Here is a 15,638-nt window from a genome sequence, read left to right as displayed (position 1 = left end):
AAAAAAAGAGAAAAATTAAAAAACATTCAAAAAGGGCAAATAAAATGATAAAAGCCCACAAGTTCATACCACATAAGGATAGCATGAAGGAATGAAGGAACTGGGCAGTATTGAGCCAGTAAAAGACTTAAGAGGACATAAGATCTGTGTCTACATGTAGGCCCCTTTTTATGTGAGCATTTTTGTATCTCTTAAGGGTCAAGGAAAAAATATTTGAGTGAAAAACATTGAGAAACTCCTCATTCCTTGTAATTAAATACACACACTTATGATGTGATATGAGACGAAGCAGTTTTTCAAAGCAAAAAACAAAAACACAAACAAAAAAGAAAACACCTTAATGAAAACAACAATGATGGAAGTGTCTTCTTTCATGGCACTGCATTTATTTATGAAGGATTATTGTGCAGAAATTGAAGATGGTAATTCAGAGATCCTTATGTCTAGAACTTTTTGGTAAATACAGATTATACATTGCTAATCAGTGGTAGTATGACCAAAAAATAATGTGGATTTTGATTTCTCACCCTAAGATAGAAAAGAGTCACGGCATAAAAAGAGACTCTGCTTTGAAGCAAGATTTAATGAGTTCCCAAAAGATAGAAGAATCAGTGACCAGAGTAGAGACCAAAGGCAAAGTGGCAGAGACACATGCTGAACACAGGAGAGACCACAGAAAAAAATAGAGTATAATATTACAAAATGAAAAAAAGATTGATTGTTATCCCAAAACAATCTCAGAAGGCAGAACTAGGACAACAGGTAGAAGTTGTAAATTTAAGTTTGATATAAGCAGGGGGAAAAATTTCTTAAATAATAAAGCTCTCTAGTGGTTTAATAGATCTTAGGAAATAGTAGCTTTCTCATCATAGAGAAAGGCCTTCAAGAAAGAGTTGATGAACGACCACTTGTCATGCATGTTATACAGAGAATCGCTGTTCAGATACTGAAAGCATGAATTATATTTTATTTGAGATTTTATTATTCTATGAAGATGTAAATAACGATTGAGTAAAAGAAAGGCAAAAAAAGTTAGAATTTTGAATTTTAAGAAGTCACATAGATAACAAAGAAATTAGGTCTTATTCCTTCTGTCCTTCATCTTGCATCCCTTTTTATTTTATTCTTCTTTTAATTTTAAAAAGATTATAGTTCTTCTTCCATCCATGATGCAGGCTCAGTCAGCATTCCTCATTCCAAATGGTCACATGGAAGCTTAAGGTTTTGGAGTGAGGAGGTGACAGGTGCCTGCTTGCAGCCACATACAACTTAGGGCTAACAGGCTGCCCTTTGAGATGATTAATAGACACATAATTGGTTGCTGATCCAGACAAGCTGATAATTCATTTGATGTCTAAAAAAGAAAACAGCTATTAAACATTCCACCCTGTCTCTTGGCTTCAACTTTCTAAATTTCATGATGTGGCTCCACTGAGGTGGGTGAAAAGATGAGTCTTTGACTATGACTGTGTCAACATTCCCCACATGGAGTGCCAACTCAAATTGCCAAAGGATCCTGGTCACCTTCTCTTCTTTTGTGTCAGTTCTTTCCTAATCTTAGACAAAGGTACTTGTCTAGCTATCCCTAAATGAAACTGAAAAATGAAATATACAAAGAACAATTAGCATTCTTGACAAACTGCTTAGATTCTGATAAAATTCAAATGCTAACCAATTATAACTGTAGTTATAAGTTCAGTTACAGAATACTGTTAAATCTTTTAATATGTGCTATGATTCTTTGTGTTTTTGTATATAGTAACAAGTTATCTGACCCATACTTAATTTATATTGTATGTTGGATATTTCTTTTACTTTCCTACCTTTTTGAAAATCTCTAGACTTGTGAAACATATTCAAATTGACCATAATTTAAAAACCATCCCCAGGAATTCAGGATGAAGACTTAACCTAGTTCAAAATGCATATCTGGGTACAGAAGAGAGACAGGGTAAGATGTCACACCCATTTGGGCTTAGCCCAACCATGCTTAAAGTCTAGGAAATTAAATACCTACAAATTTTATCAACGGTTACAGGTCTGTGTTAGCATAATTATTGTTATGGAACTTCTTCTGACTAGCACTATCCTGAACACCTATCCCTTAGGAATGATGCTTTAGTAGCTACAGATAAATAACATCTGTTAATTATGCAGTTTGTAAGTGGAATGAACAGTACAGTGATGTTAATGTGTTTCCTTTATTCTTTGCCGCAAAATTGATGGGTCATTCATTATTGCCATTCCTTGTGTTGTGTCAATGATTCTCTGGGGAGACTGTTGGTTTAATATCAATAACTCTCAATCACGTATCCATGCTAAAAATATAAATATTACACACTCTTCTCAGGTAACCACAAAATTCATCATACTCTCCATCCTTTCTGTAACTGAGTTCTTCAACCCTTTTTTCTCAGTCGAATGTAAGTTTTCTGAGGGAAGAGATTTCTTTTCAATAGTCTTTATATCACTAGCTTCTAATATAGCACTAGGAACAAAGTAACCAATTAACAAAAAAAATGAGGGATTGAAGAAATTTGATTTAATTTGCTTTTCCTGTTGGGTTTTTGTTTTTGTTTCTGTTTGTTTGTTTTATTGCCTCCATTTCCTGGTCACTTAAGGGAACATCTCTGTTAAGGAAAGTACATTTGAAAAAGTCAGAAAGTCCAGATAAACTACCAGCTTAATTTCTCATTGTTAAACTGTTTACTGCTAACATATAACAATCTGCCAATACTTCTCTGCATTCACTTTGGACCTCATTCAGTTTCTCAGTGCAAAACTCCTTTTGCTCTCCCATTTAAAATGAGAGGGAAATTTAAAAAAGCAAAATAAAAAAGATAAAAATCTAGGCTAAAAGGTCAAGGTCTTAATTTACCTGGCTGAGTTCCTGTCTTTTAAAATGTACCTGTCGTACTTTCACATTACTATTCTTACTAGAAATCATTAAACTCAGCATATCTCTATCTTCTTCTTCTGCCCATTCCTGCAAAGTTTCTACTCTTGTCTTCCTTTATTTTCTTTCTAAATTGTTGGATCTATAGCCTTTTGGCTTCATTTTCTTTCTTCAAACTGTTGTAACTGAAAATTAAGTATTTTTAAGTATTTCATTGTCCTTTTATGTGTACTTTTAAATATACAGAACTATGGAACATCAGAATTGGAAAGAGGCTACAAAATTCTCTTGTATTAATCTCATGATGGAATACCCTCAAATTGATGGAATAATCCTATACATTTTATTGGCAGATAGAATTTTATTGTGGCCGCTAGTTGTCTATGAAAAGCTCTTTAACCCTGTTTTGTTCAATAATTCTGTCTTTGCATTAGATGAAGGATATGAAATTTTCTTATTAAATTTATCAATCAAATGCAACTGGGATTTGTTAGCCATGACAGACCAAGTATAACAGGGTGAACTTTTATAAAGATAAATATAATAGGGGCAGCTAGGTGGATAGACCAGCAGCCCTGAAGTCAGGAGGACCTGATTTCAAATGTGGCCTCACACACTTGACACTAGCTGTGTGACCCTGGGCAAGTAACTGAAACCTGGTTGCCTAAGGAGGGAAAAAACTTAAGGTAAAAAAAAAAAAAAAGATAAATATAATATCCTGCACTGAGGTTTAAATAGTCAACAGCATAAGTACATGATGCATGATCTGCCTTAGCATGATCCCTAGGCAAATTATTGACCTCTAGCAAATATTCAAAAACTGTGATGTTACAGATATTAGAAGCTAATGTGATCATAAATCATGTAAGTATGATAGTTTCCAAAGTAAGAATGGTGATTGTCTCATTATTCTAAGCTAATCAGACCACATCTAGAGTGCTATGTCCATTTTTTTATTCTTTTTTTTTTCTTTGAGGCAATCTGGGTTAAGTGACTTGCCCAGCTACTAAATGTCTGAGGCCAGATTTAAATTAGGTCCTTTTGACTCCTAAGGCCAGTGTTCTATGCTGCACCAATTAGCTACCCCAGGAAGCCACATTTTAATACAGGTATTGAAAAGCTAAATTGCAAATCAAGGATAACAAGAAAGATGGTTAAGGGAAGGAAGCCATGTTCAAAGAATTGTGGGTATTTCCTTTAAAGAAATTTTAAAGGGAACATGATCACTATATAAAAATACTTGTGAGGCTATACTATGATAAAGGAATTAGAAGTATTTTTTCATGGTTCCAAAGGACAAAATCATAATTAAGGAATAGATGTTACTGAGAGACAGATTTGGTGTCAGTGTAAAGTAAAACTTCCTTACAACTAAAGCTGCACCCAAATGAAATGAGCTACTTCATAAGATAGTAATAACATCAACATGGAAACACAACTAACATTTATATAGTGCTTTGTTTTGCAAAACATTTTTATGCATGGTTTCACTGGACCCTCACAAATACCCTGTGATTTATATACTATAGGTGGTACTATGCCCATTTCACAGATGAAGAAACAGATGACTTGTGCTTGATATGATTCCTCGACATTTCTAATATATAACACTCTATATTTCTCCTCCTTTTCAGTCTAACTCCTAGAAAGAATTCTCTAAATTCCTCCTTTACAATTTTCATCTGGTCATTTTTCATTCATGTTTGACTTTTTGTGACTCCATATGGGATTTTCTTGGCAAAGATAATGAAGTGATTTGCCATTTTTTATTCCAGCTTATTTTAGAGATGAAACTAAGGCAAATAGGTTAAGTGGCTTGCCCAGGGTTACACAGGTAGTATGTGTTTGATTTCAACTTAGGAAGATAAGGCTTTCTGACTCCAGGCCCAGAACTCTTTTACTGTAGTCTTTGTGTCACCTAGCTACCCCTAAATCATTTCTTTTTATTTTAATTCTCTTCAGTTTGACTTGCAAGCTTATCACAACTGAAACTGCTCTATCTAAAATTTCCAATGCCATCTCAATTGCAAATTTAATGGCTTCTTCTCAATCCTTATACTCCTCAACTTTTCAGCAGTATTTGCCGCTGTTAACCAACCTTTCCTGCTGATTACTCTTTTCTCTGGGTTTTCTCTTGTTTCTTTTCCTGTCCATCAGACACTCTTTCTAAGTCTTGTTTGCTGTTTTATTATAGTATAAGGACCCAAGGCTCTACTGCAAGAATTATCTCTTTATACTTTTCCACTTGTTGAAATGGGCTTAATTATCATCTCCATGTTGATTATTCAAAAATCTGTATATTCAGTTATAGCCTCTCTGAGCTACATGTGCAACACATCCAACCACCAGATGAACATTTTATATTGGGTGCCCCATAGGCATCTCAAATTCAATATGTTAAGAACAGAATCTACTTCCCTTATTAACTTTCCTATTTCCACCGAGGTTACCATCATCCATCATCCATCCATTCAACCATATTTGGAACCTCAGCATCATTCTTGTCTATACTCTCCATTATCTCACACATTCAATCCCTTGCTAAACCTATCATCTTTAATTACCTCATCATCTGTCATATCTATCCTCTACTCTCCTCTTCTCACACAGATATTACTACTAACCTCTAATTGGCTAACTACTAACTCTTGGATCACACATTAACTGATATATTCAGCTTTTAAAACTCTTTACAACCTGACCACAAACTACTTAGGGAACCTTGTTTTATATTATTTATCCTCTCTTACTTTTTCATTTAACCAACTTTCACTTTTTGCTGTTTCTCATAGATTCTCTATATTCCATTTCTGTGACTTTATACTATGGATATTACATGGCTTACTTTTGGTGGAGCGAAGATGGCGGAATAAAAGCAGGGATTTGCCTGAGCTCTCCTCCAAACCCCAACAAATACCTTTAAATAATGACTGTAAATAAATTCTAGAGTGGCAGAACCCACAAAAATAATTTTCCAACAAAAAATCTGCTGCACCAGGGACAGAGAGGAGCACAGTCCAGCACAGGCCACAGAAGTACAGACCTAGCCCCAGCAAACCAGAAACAGGTCTCAGGGCAACTGAATCAGTGGTAGCAATGGAGGTTTCCAGACATCTCAGCCCATAGATAGTAAGGGGACCATACAGTGCATCACAAGAAGATGTACAGGGGTCACTTTGCTGGCAGCCAAGGCAGAACATTTTTTCATTGCCTATGCTTTGATCTGGGTTGCAGTCTTAGTCTTAGTCTCTGTGCAAGGAGGAACATTAGCACAGCAGAGCTTTCAGTTACAAGAGATTAGAGACCCTGGTCACAATTCCAGAGTTAAAAGAGTGCTTTGTGGTCACTCACAAACCAGAGCATAGTATAGGAGATTGGTCTCCTTAGATCATACCACCTTGGAAGAACCAAAAACTTATTGGCCCCCAGAACTACCTCCCAAACTAGCTGCACACACACACACACACACACACACACACACACACACACACACAAACTGAAGCTTGGGACACTGCCCCTTCCACTTAGGAAGCAGAGCCCCACTTTAGCATAGAGTTAAAAGTCAAGAAATAGGCTGGTAAATGAGCAAGCAACAGAAAAAATTCTAATCATAGAAAGTTACAATGGTAACAAGGACGATCAAAACACACACTCAAAAGAAAACAGAATCAAAATTCTTGCATCCAAAGCCTCAAAGAAAAATATGAATTGATCTCAGGCCATAGGAGAGCTCAAAAAGGATTTTAAACATCAAGTAAGAGAGGTGGAAGAAAACTGGGAAGACAAATGAAAGTAGTGCAAGAAAATCATGAATAAAGAGTCAACAGCTTGTTAAACGAGGCACAAAAAATATTGAAGGAAAGAACATCTTAAAAAAAATAAAATAGGCCAAATGATAAAAGAGGCACACAAATCTAATGAAGAAAAGAACTCCTTACAAAGTAGAATTAGCCAAATGGAAAAAGAGGTATGAAAGTACATTGAAGAAAATAATTCTTTAAAACTTAGAATTCAGCAAAAAGAAGCTAATGATTTTATGAGAAATCAAGAAATAATAAAATGAAACCAAAAGAATGAAAAAAATAGAAGACAACATGAAATATCTCATTTGAAAAACAACTGACCTGGGAAATAGATCCAGGAGAGATAATTTAAAAATTATTGGACTACCTGAAAGCCATAAACAAACAAACAAAAAATTTAGTTATCATCTTTCAAGAAGTCATCAAGGAAAACTGCCCTGATATTCTACAACAAGAAGGGAAAATAGAAATGGAAAGAATCCACTGATCATCTCCTCAAAGAGATCCCAAAATGAAAACTCCTAGGAATATTATAGCCAAATTCCAGACTTTCCAGATCATGGAGAAAATACTGCAAGCAACCAAAAAGAAATAATTTAAATAAAACACAATATTTAGCAGCTTTTGCAAAGATTGGAAGGCTTAGAATAAGATATTTAGGAGGGCAAAAGAGTTACAACCCAGAATCACCTAACCAGCAAAACTGAGTATAATCCTTCATGGGAAAAAATGGATATTCAGTGAAATAGAGGACTCTTAAGCATTCCTGATAAAAAGATAAGAATTGAATAGAAAATTTGAGCAAATACAACATGCAAAAAAGAGAAATCATAAGTTATTTGATAATGTTAAATTGTGTGTGTGTGTGTGTGTGTGTGTGTGTGTGTGTGTGTGTGCCCTACAAACGTTCTCATTATTAGGAGTATATATAGACAGAAAGCAGAGGTATGAATCAAATGTAATGGTATGATTATCTAAAAACATAAAATTAGGAGATGAGAAAGAAGAATACACTGGAAGAAGGGGAAAGGGAAAGATACAATAAGATACTTGTCAATACTCCTTGCCAATACTCCTCTTTTATTATGACCCCTTCCCCGCATTTTGGGATTTTGCTGAATCCTTTTTTGTTTGTTTGTTTCTTGCTTGCTTTTATCTAGTTATTTAGTTCTTCCTAGGGTCAAATGGAGGAAAATATAAATCTAACTCTCAAAACTTTAAATGCCAGTGGAATAAAAAATCAAACAAAATGAAAAAAAAGAAAGACTGTATACATAAACAAAACCCAACTATCTGTTGCTTACAAGAAACATAACTAAAAACAATGATATATACATATATATGTAAATGAGGGAAGAAATTACTATATATTAGGTGAATGTGAAAAGGCAAGAGTTGCCATCATGCCATCAATCAGACAAAGCCAAAACAAAAAATCACAACATAAAGAGATAAACAAAGAAATTACATTATGCTGAATGGAACCATAGTAAACAAAACAACATCAATATTATGTTTTAAATCAACTATCATATAAATTCGTGAAGGAACAATTAACTGAATTATGTATATACATACGCATGTATAACTAAAATCCATTACCCAAGACAAGTAGTCAGAGGATGTGAGCAATACTACTCAAAAGAAGATGTATATAGTATTGTTTTAAGAACAAGTTTGAGTGAATAATAAGTTATTTTGACTATTTCAAATATCCAAATTCACTATAAGGGACATGTGAAAAAATACACAATATGCATCCAGAGAAAGAACTGATAAATATAAGTACGTATAGGACTATATACCTATTATTGTGTAATAGAAGCCATTTCCAGAATGGGTAGAGGAAAGGAAAAAAAGAAATTTACATGATAAATCTGTTGTATACTTGAAAGCATTAGCAAGTTGTGCCTAGTATATTTGCAGTTTCAAGTGCAATCATTCTTTTATTGTACATGGAAATGCTAGTTTTATTCCATAAATTAAAAAAAACATATATATTAAAACTTGCTCCAAATCACTAATATAATAGGAGAAATGGAAATAAAAACAAACCTCAGTTTTACCTTACATCATGCAAATTGGCAAAGATGAAAAAAGGTTGTTGGTGGAACTGACTGTTGAAACCATTTTGGGAAAGAATTTTCAGTTGTGTGAAGTAATTAAAATATGCATAAACTTAAGACCCAGAAATTCCATTACTGACTCTATAACCCCAAGGAAGCCATTGATATGTGGAAAGTCCCTAAGTACACTAAATATTTATGGCAGCATTTTTTTGTGACAGTAAAGATTTTGAAACAAGCTTATGCCCATCAGTTGGAAATGGCTAAGCAAAGTATGTAACGGGAGATTATTATGTTGTAAAAAATGATGTGTGTGATAAATGCAGGGATCTATATGAACTCATACAAAATGAAGCAGAGCCACCCAAAACATGCACAATGACTACAACAAGGTTGTTCACATATACAGACATGTGTATGTAAGCACATGACATACACACATGTCTATATGTATGTATATTCATGTAGGGGTGGTTAGGAGGCCCAGGAGATATAATGCTAGGTCTGGAATAAAGAGGACCTGAGTTCGGATGTGCCCCTGGGCAAGTCACTTAACCTCTGCTTGCTTCAGTTTCCTCAATTATAAAATGAAGATAATAATACCACCTTCCTCCCAAGGTTGTTGTGAGGATCAAGTGAGAAAATAATCATGAAGTGCTTAGCACAGCATCTGGCACCCACTCAATTCTATGTAAGTGTTAGCTATTTCTATAAATGGAAAGAATAATTACAGAAAAAAATCGAAAGTGAATGTTGAAAAATAAAGAGCAATCATGGCTCAAAGGACATGTAGATGACATGCCTATCCAACCGCTTGCAAAGGTGGGAGGTACAAGAGTGTGATGCATTTTACATAATTTTAGAGTTTTTCAATGTATTGATCAGCTATGCTAAGTTTTTTTCCCTCTTGATTTTTTAAATTTGTTATTAGCACATAATATTTGCCATAATAGCAAAGCTCTCTGGGAGATATACTAGGAGAAATTATGGTTATGTAAAAAAAAATTAAAATAAAAAGATCAATTTTGACATTTGACATAATCATCATTAGCATAGTTTTTTATTTATTGGTGATCAGTTGTTTTCAGTCTTGTTCAGCTTTTTATGATCCCCACACCTAGGCGGCCCCTTAAAAAATTACTTTGTATTTATTCTGAACAGGTTGTCATTCAGCTGTGTCTGACTGTTCATGACTCCATTTGAGTTTTTCTCGACAAAGATACTAGAGTGGTTTGCCATTTCCTTCTCAAATTCATTTTACAAATGAAGAAACTGAGACAAATAGGACTTGCCCATAGCCACACAGATAGTAAGTGTCGGAGGCCGAGTTTGAATTCAGGAAGATGAGTTTTCCTGACTCCAGGCCTGTCCTCTATCCTCAGCACCACATAGCTGCCTTAAATAATTTTTATAGCAAGAAAGCAACCAACTGAACACCATTTATTAAGTAATTCATAGGTGTTAAGCACTGAGGTAGGTGCTAAGGATACAGAGACTAAAATGAAACCATCTTAACTCTGTAGGAGCTCAAATAGTAATATCTGCAGTTAAAGTTCCCAAGGCAGTCTTCCCATCACAATGTTGTGAGGTAAATAGTTAGAGTAGTAGCTTCCTTACTTTATAAATGAAAACTGGGTTTGAAAAGTTACAGGCTTAGGAGCTAAATACTCTTAAATACTGCAGTTCTTGCCTGATTTGCTCCCAAAGTGCTCAGTCCGTATGTACATATGCATGTGTGTTGTGTGTATATGGCTGTATCTGTATGTGTGTACATGTCTTTGTATGTATACATAAGTATGTATGTTTTCTCCTCTTCTCATCCAGATTTTAGCTCAGTTTTCGTACCTCTCATTCAAAACATTAATTTACTAGAAAAACATCAAAGATTTTCATCATTGAAAGCTTTATGATAATATTTCTTTAAAAGTCTGTTATTGAGATATATTCTGCAAAATACTCTCTGAACTAACAAATGCTCCAAGCGTTATGGTTAAATGTGTACAACTCAATTTATTGGTGGGAGGAGCTATATAGGTTTTCCTGAGTTATAAAATAGATGGTTTTCTGTGCATTTCGTATCCAAGCCCATCCAACAAGCAATCATTAGGCAATGCATGAATGGGCAGTTTAAGTGATGCAGCACAGTAGATAGAGTGCCAGCCCTGGAGTCAGGAAGACTCATCTTCCTGAGTTCAAATCTGACCTCAGATACTAGCTGTGTGATCTGAGGCAAATCACTTCCCTCTGTTTACCTCAGTTCCTCATCAGTAAAATGAGCTGGAGAAGGAAATGGCAAACCAATCCATTACATCTGCCAAGAAAATCCCAAATGGGGTCATAAAGAGTTGGGCATGACTGAACAATACAACAACAATACATGCATGACACTGGTAAAGGCTGCTTACATGCATAAATTTTGTTTATTGATTTTTTTAAATATATATTTTGAATCAGAGGGAAAAAAAGTTGTTTCAGGTATATGGAATATAAGTTTGATCAACTCTATGTTCTGGTCAGGGCAAGAAAATAAGCTATTTGGTTGAAAAAACTCTGAATTTCAACCTTGCTCCAGGCTGCTTGTGAAGAAAGGTGTAAATGGATGTCAGTATAGTGGTGGGTGATAGCCTCCAGCAGAACCTAGTAGTATGACTTGTCCTGCATAAGCCCCAGCATGAGCATTCTATTCTCCTGCATATGCTGCAAAGTGATTGGAGAGTTAGGGGATTGGGCATATAAGGCATACGAGAGTGATAAGTAGAAGCAATATACCAAGAAAACTAACTCCAAATAGGGTCACAGAGTAAGAAACTACTTAAGATGACTGCACAAGAAGAAGCAATGTAAGACTCACTTGATGCAATTTATGGGTCTTGAGACTGAAAGGTTTTGATATGGGGAATTACTTAGCTAAAGTAATCAGTTGAGAAAGGTTTTTTGATTGCAGCATTTTAAATTAATTGGTTGAAAGGACTAAAACTGAGTGGGTCAACAAGAAAAAGGGTCAAGAGAGATCAAATCCTTTTCTGTGGACGCAAAGAAGAAGGAACATACATAATATGTGTCAACAAAGAAAGCAGTATTGTTTGAATGTAGACTCAGAAAATACAGAAGTTAGAGCACGTTTGCTTATAGAATAGGCAATGTGATTAGCCAACATCAGTGAGATTTGGTGGACTGAAATTTCTCTCTGAAATAGAAGTCTGTCTGACTTTCTCAGAAAGGTTTATTTTTCATTTTCATGATTATAAAGTCATTCTTGATCATTTATATATACAGCAATCCCAGCTTCATATGTTTCTTAGCTAATAAATCCTATTGCTTGTCTCTTTAGAGAAATGCTGTCTGTCCCTGTACCCTTACAATGCTTCATAAATTGCAAAACAGGTGCAGATTATTTACAAATGATCAATGATAGAATTAGAGTAGTTGAATAAGGAAATATTCTTTTTTGCTATTGAGTATTTTACAGTATGCAACAGGGGTATAATAATACTGAATTCAATTAAACAAACATTCATTGAGCTTAAATTTTTTACTGTGTTTTGTGGTGGGTGTAAGAAGAGAAACAAAGATGAATAAAACATGAATTGTCCCTTTGAGGAGCTTATACTATAGTGGAGAAAAAATTAAGAATGTATGTTTTAAAAATAGTTATTAAGAATTAGTCTTCATATAGATAAGGTGAACATGAACTTGTTTACAAGTCCCATAATAGCAAAAGAGGAAAATCCTTGGAATGTGAAGGAAATATGGGGTTTTTTGTTTGTTGGTTTTATAAACACAGTTTTATGCAGTTGATAGTAAATAAGCATAGTTATTTTACCCAGGTAAACTATCTAGTATAGAAAACTATGTAAAACTATTTAAGATAAATTCATGAGTAATAAAACTATAAGAATCAATTTATAAGAAGTCAAGGACCATGTATCCACACACATTGTTCTCTTTAGGACAGTGTCAGAGATGGAAAAATTAATTGAGCAGACCATTGGCAGCATAGTAGAAGTTGGAGATTGGAGTTAAAAAGACTATGGCCCAGCTGTTGGAAACTTGTGGAAAGCTGACTTTAATCTAAGTAATTAAATTTTTTTTTTGAAGATAAGGGGGTGGGCTGCAAGGTCTTTTCTAGCTCAAATTGCTATGATTCTTTATTAAAGTGATATTTCATAGATACTTAATAACTTCTTTGGGTCATAAAAATATGCTAAATGCTTAACAGTCAGCTCTCTGAAAAAAAAGTGCATATGACACACATTTAAGTCTAATCTACGTTATTAAAATTTCCTCCAACATAACTCATCAGGAAGAAATGGAGAAACGATATTTAAAGTAACTATAGAATCTAAAATAATAGAAGTCTATCTGCCAAAGATACACTCGGGAATAGAATGGAAACAATTACAAAGAATAAATAAAGGAAGACCTAAATGATTTAAGAAACGTTAATTGCTCATGGGTAGGCCAAGTCAACATAATTCAAATGAAAATGCTACCTAAGTTAATTTACTTATTTAGATCCATGCCAATCAACTCACCAAAGGATTAGATTATACATTACACAAAATAAATAAACCTCATCTTGAGTATTAAAAGATCAAGAATACCAAGAGAATGAAGGAAAATGAATGGGAAGGAAAGGATCCTGGAAGTAAATGATTTTAACTGTATAAAAAAGTTGTAATCACCATACTCTCCAGCTTCTCCTGCTGGCTCTCCAATTTCTCCTTTCTCTCCTTATTTACATTTTATTTATTTATTTTTACTCTTTACCAGTACCCTGCTGTGTTGCTAATATCTTAAAGTAATGATTCCCATATTTTTACTCAGTATACTCTCTTGACAATCTTATTATTTCATTCACTTTATAATGTCAATTATCACCTCTATGAAGATGACAAGTAAGCCTATAACTCCATCATTGAATTGTTTTCTAAACCCTAGACCTACATTTCCTGTTATATACATAATATCTAAAGGAAAGGCAATGTTTTACAAGGGAAACCACCCTGGGTAGGACTTTTGGTTAATATAGCAAAGTGAAAGATATTGACATCATCCAGCTTACAAATGTCTCGTTTTAAAGTTTTAAAATGTCATCAGTTGAAATAATAATGATCCATTTAACCAATAATTAACCAGTATAGCACTGTAAAGTTTGCAAAATCATATAAACATCTCTATATATATAGACATATCTATGTATTTAACATATATGCCTCTATATATTACATACATCTATATACACACAGTCTATATGTCTGTATACTCACACACACACATATATACACACACTTCTATCTTTCTATCAGTCAACAGCTCTGAGGTAGATGTTGTTTGCAAACCATTTTCTGGAACAGAAAACTGAATGCTTAAAGAAAACATGCATAAGTTCCTCCGTACAGCCTACGATCACATAAGAAGACGGTTAGAAGTGTATAGGATTTATATCAGTATATAAGGAATATGTGTGTGTGCGTATGTGTGTGTGCATGTGTGTGTGTGTGTGTGTGTGTGTGTGTGTGTATGTGAGTGTGCAGGGGAGAAGGGGGTGGAGTTTGCAATAGAAACCACTGTTTCAGCTCTGGCAAAAGGACCTGAAGCCAGAAAGATCTTGACCATGTTCTATTACTTCTGAAGCAGGATATTCAAGCTAGCTCCCATCAAGTCACTGTGCAGAGAGCCTGGAAGAAGCAGAGCACATAGGATTTGGTTTCTTTGACCATATTTATCTATTTATTTATTTATTTGTTTGTTTGTTTGTTTCTTTATTCATTTATAAGAGAGGGCTTTTATTTTGGAAGAAAAGAGTTGGAGTAGGGAGTTTTATAAATGGGTAGCAAAAATCTCCCCCCCAAAAAAAAGAAGGAAAGAAAAAGATAATAAAATATTTTTAAAATGCATAAAATGGATCAGAAGGAAATTCAGAAGAGGTTAGAGGCAAAGAAGTCAGGTTTGGCTGGTGTTATTCTTTTTAATTTAATATGTATTTAAAAACTGTTCTTAGTAGAAGTTCACAGTTTCATATACAACTTACTTTTTATTTATTGCCTATTAAAATATTAATGATTTTTAAGTTTATAATAAGGAAAGTTAGGTGTTAGTGGATAGAGTATAGGCCTGGTGTCCAGAAGACTCATCTTCCTGAGTTCAAATATTTATTCAGACACTTACTAGCAGTGTAAACCTAGGCAAGTCACTTAATCCTGTTTGGCTCAGTTTCCTTATCTGTAAAATGAGCTGGAGAAGAAAACGGCAAACCACTCTGATTTCTTTACCAAGAAAACACCGCATGGGGTCAAGTAAAGTCAGACATGACTTAAAAAAAAACTGAATAGTTTGTAATAAAATAAGGAAACAAAAAACCCAAAAGCAGTAATTCTGTATTCAGAAGACTTAACATTCAAATCCCATATTTGACACAACCTGTGTTACCTTTGGCAAGTTAGCTTCTCTGAGCCTTTTTTCCACATCTGTAAAATGTAGGAGTTAGACATGATAATGTCTATGGGCCTTTCTACATCCAGATCTATGACCTTATTGTGTTATCGTCTCCTAGACACTACATCAACACCCCACATAAAACATATGGTAAACCAAGCTTGGCAACTTTCCCCAAAAGTCTCTTATCTCTTTTGACTTTCTCTGGTGGTCATTGACCTGTATCTCTGACACCAATATTCATTAAATCTCTTATGTTGTAAACCTTGGTCAAATTTTATTGCTATCTCACTTCTCAAAGTCTAGAAATCTTCAAATTATGTGAATTGTACCCAATGGTATTTCCCACACCTGTCCCTTCCTCTCTATTTACATCACTATTATGCTGCTGCAGTCTCTCATTACCATTGGCCTAGATTACTGCAGTAGTATGTT

This window comes from Phascolarctos cinereus, unplaced genomic scaffold (assembly GCF_003287225.1).
Source record: "Phascolarctos cinereus isolate Bilbo 61053 unplaced genomic scaffold, phaCin_HiC Scaffold_726;HRSCAF=1367, whole genome shotgun sequence".
NCBI lineage: Eukaryota > Metazoa > Chordata > Mammalia > Diprotodontia > Phascolarctidae > Phascolarctos > Phascolarctos cinereus.
This window is presented reverse-complemented; position numbering follows the sequence as displayed.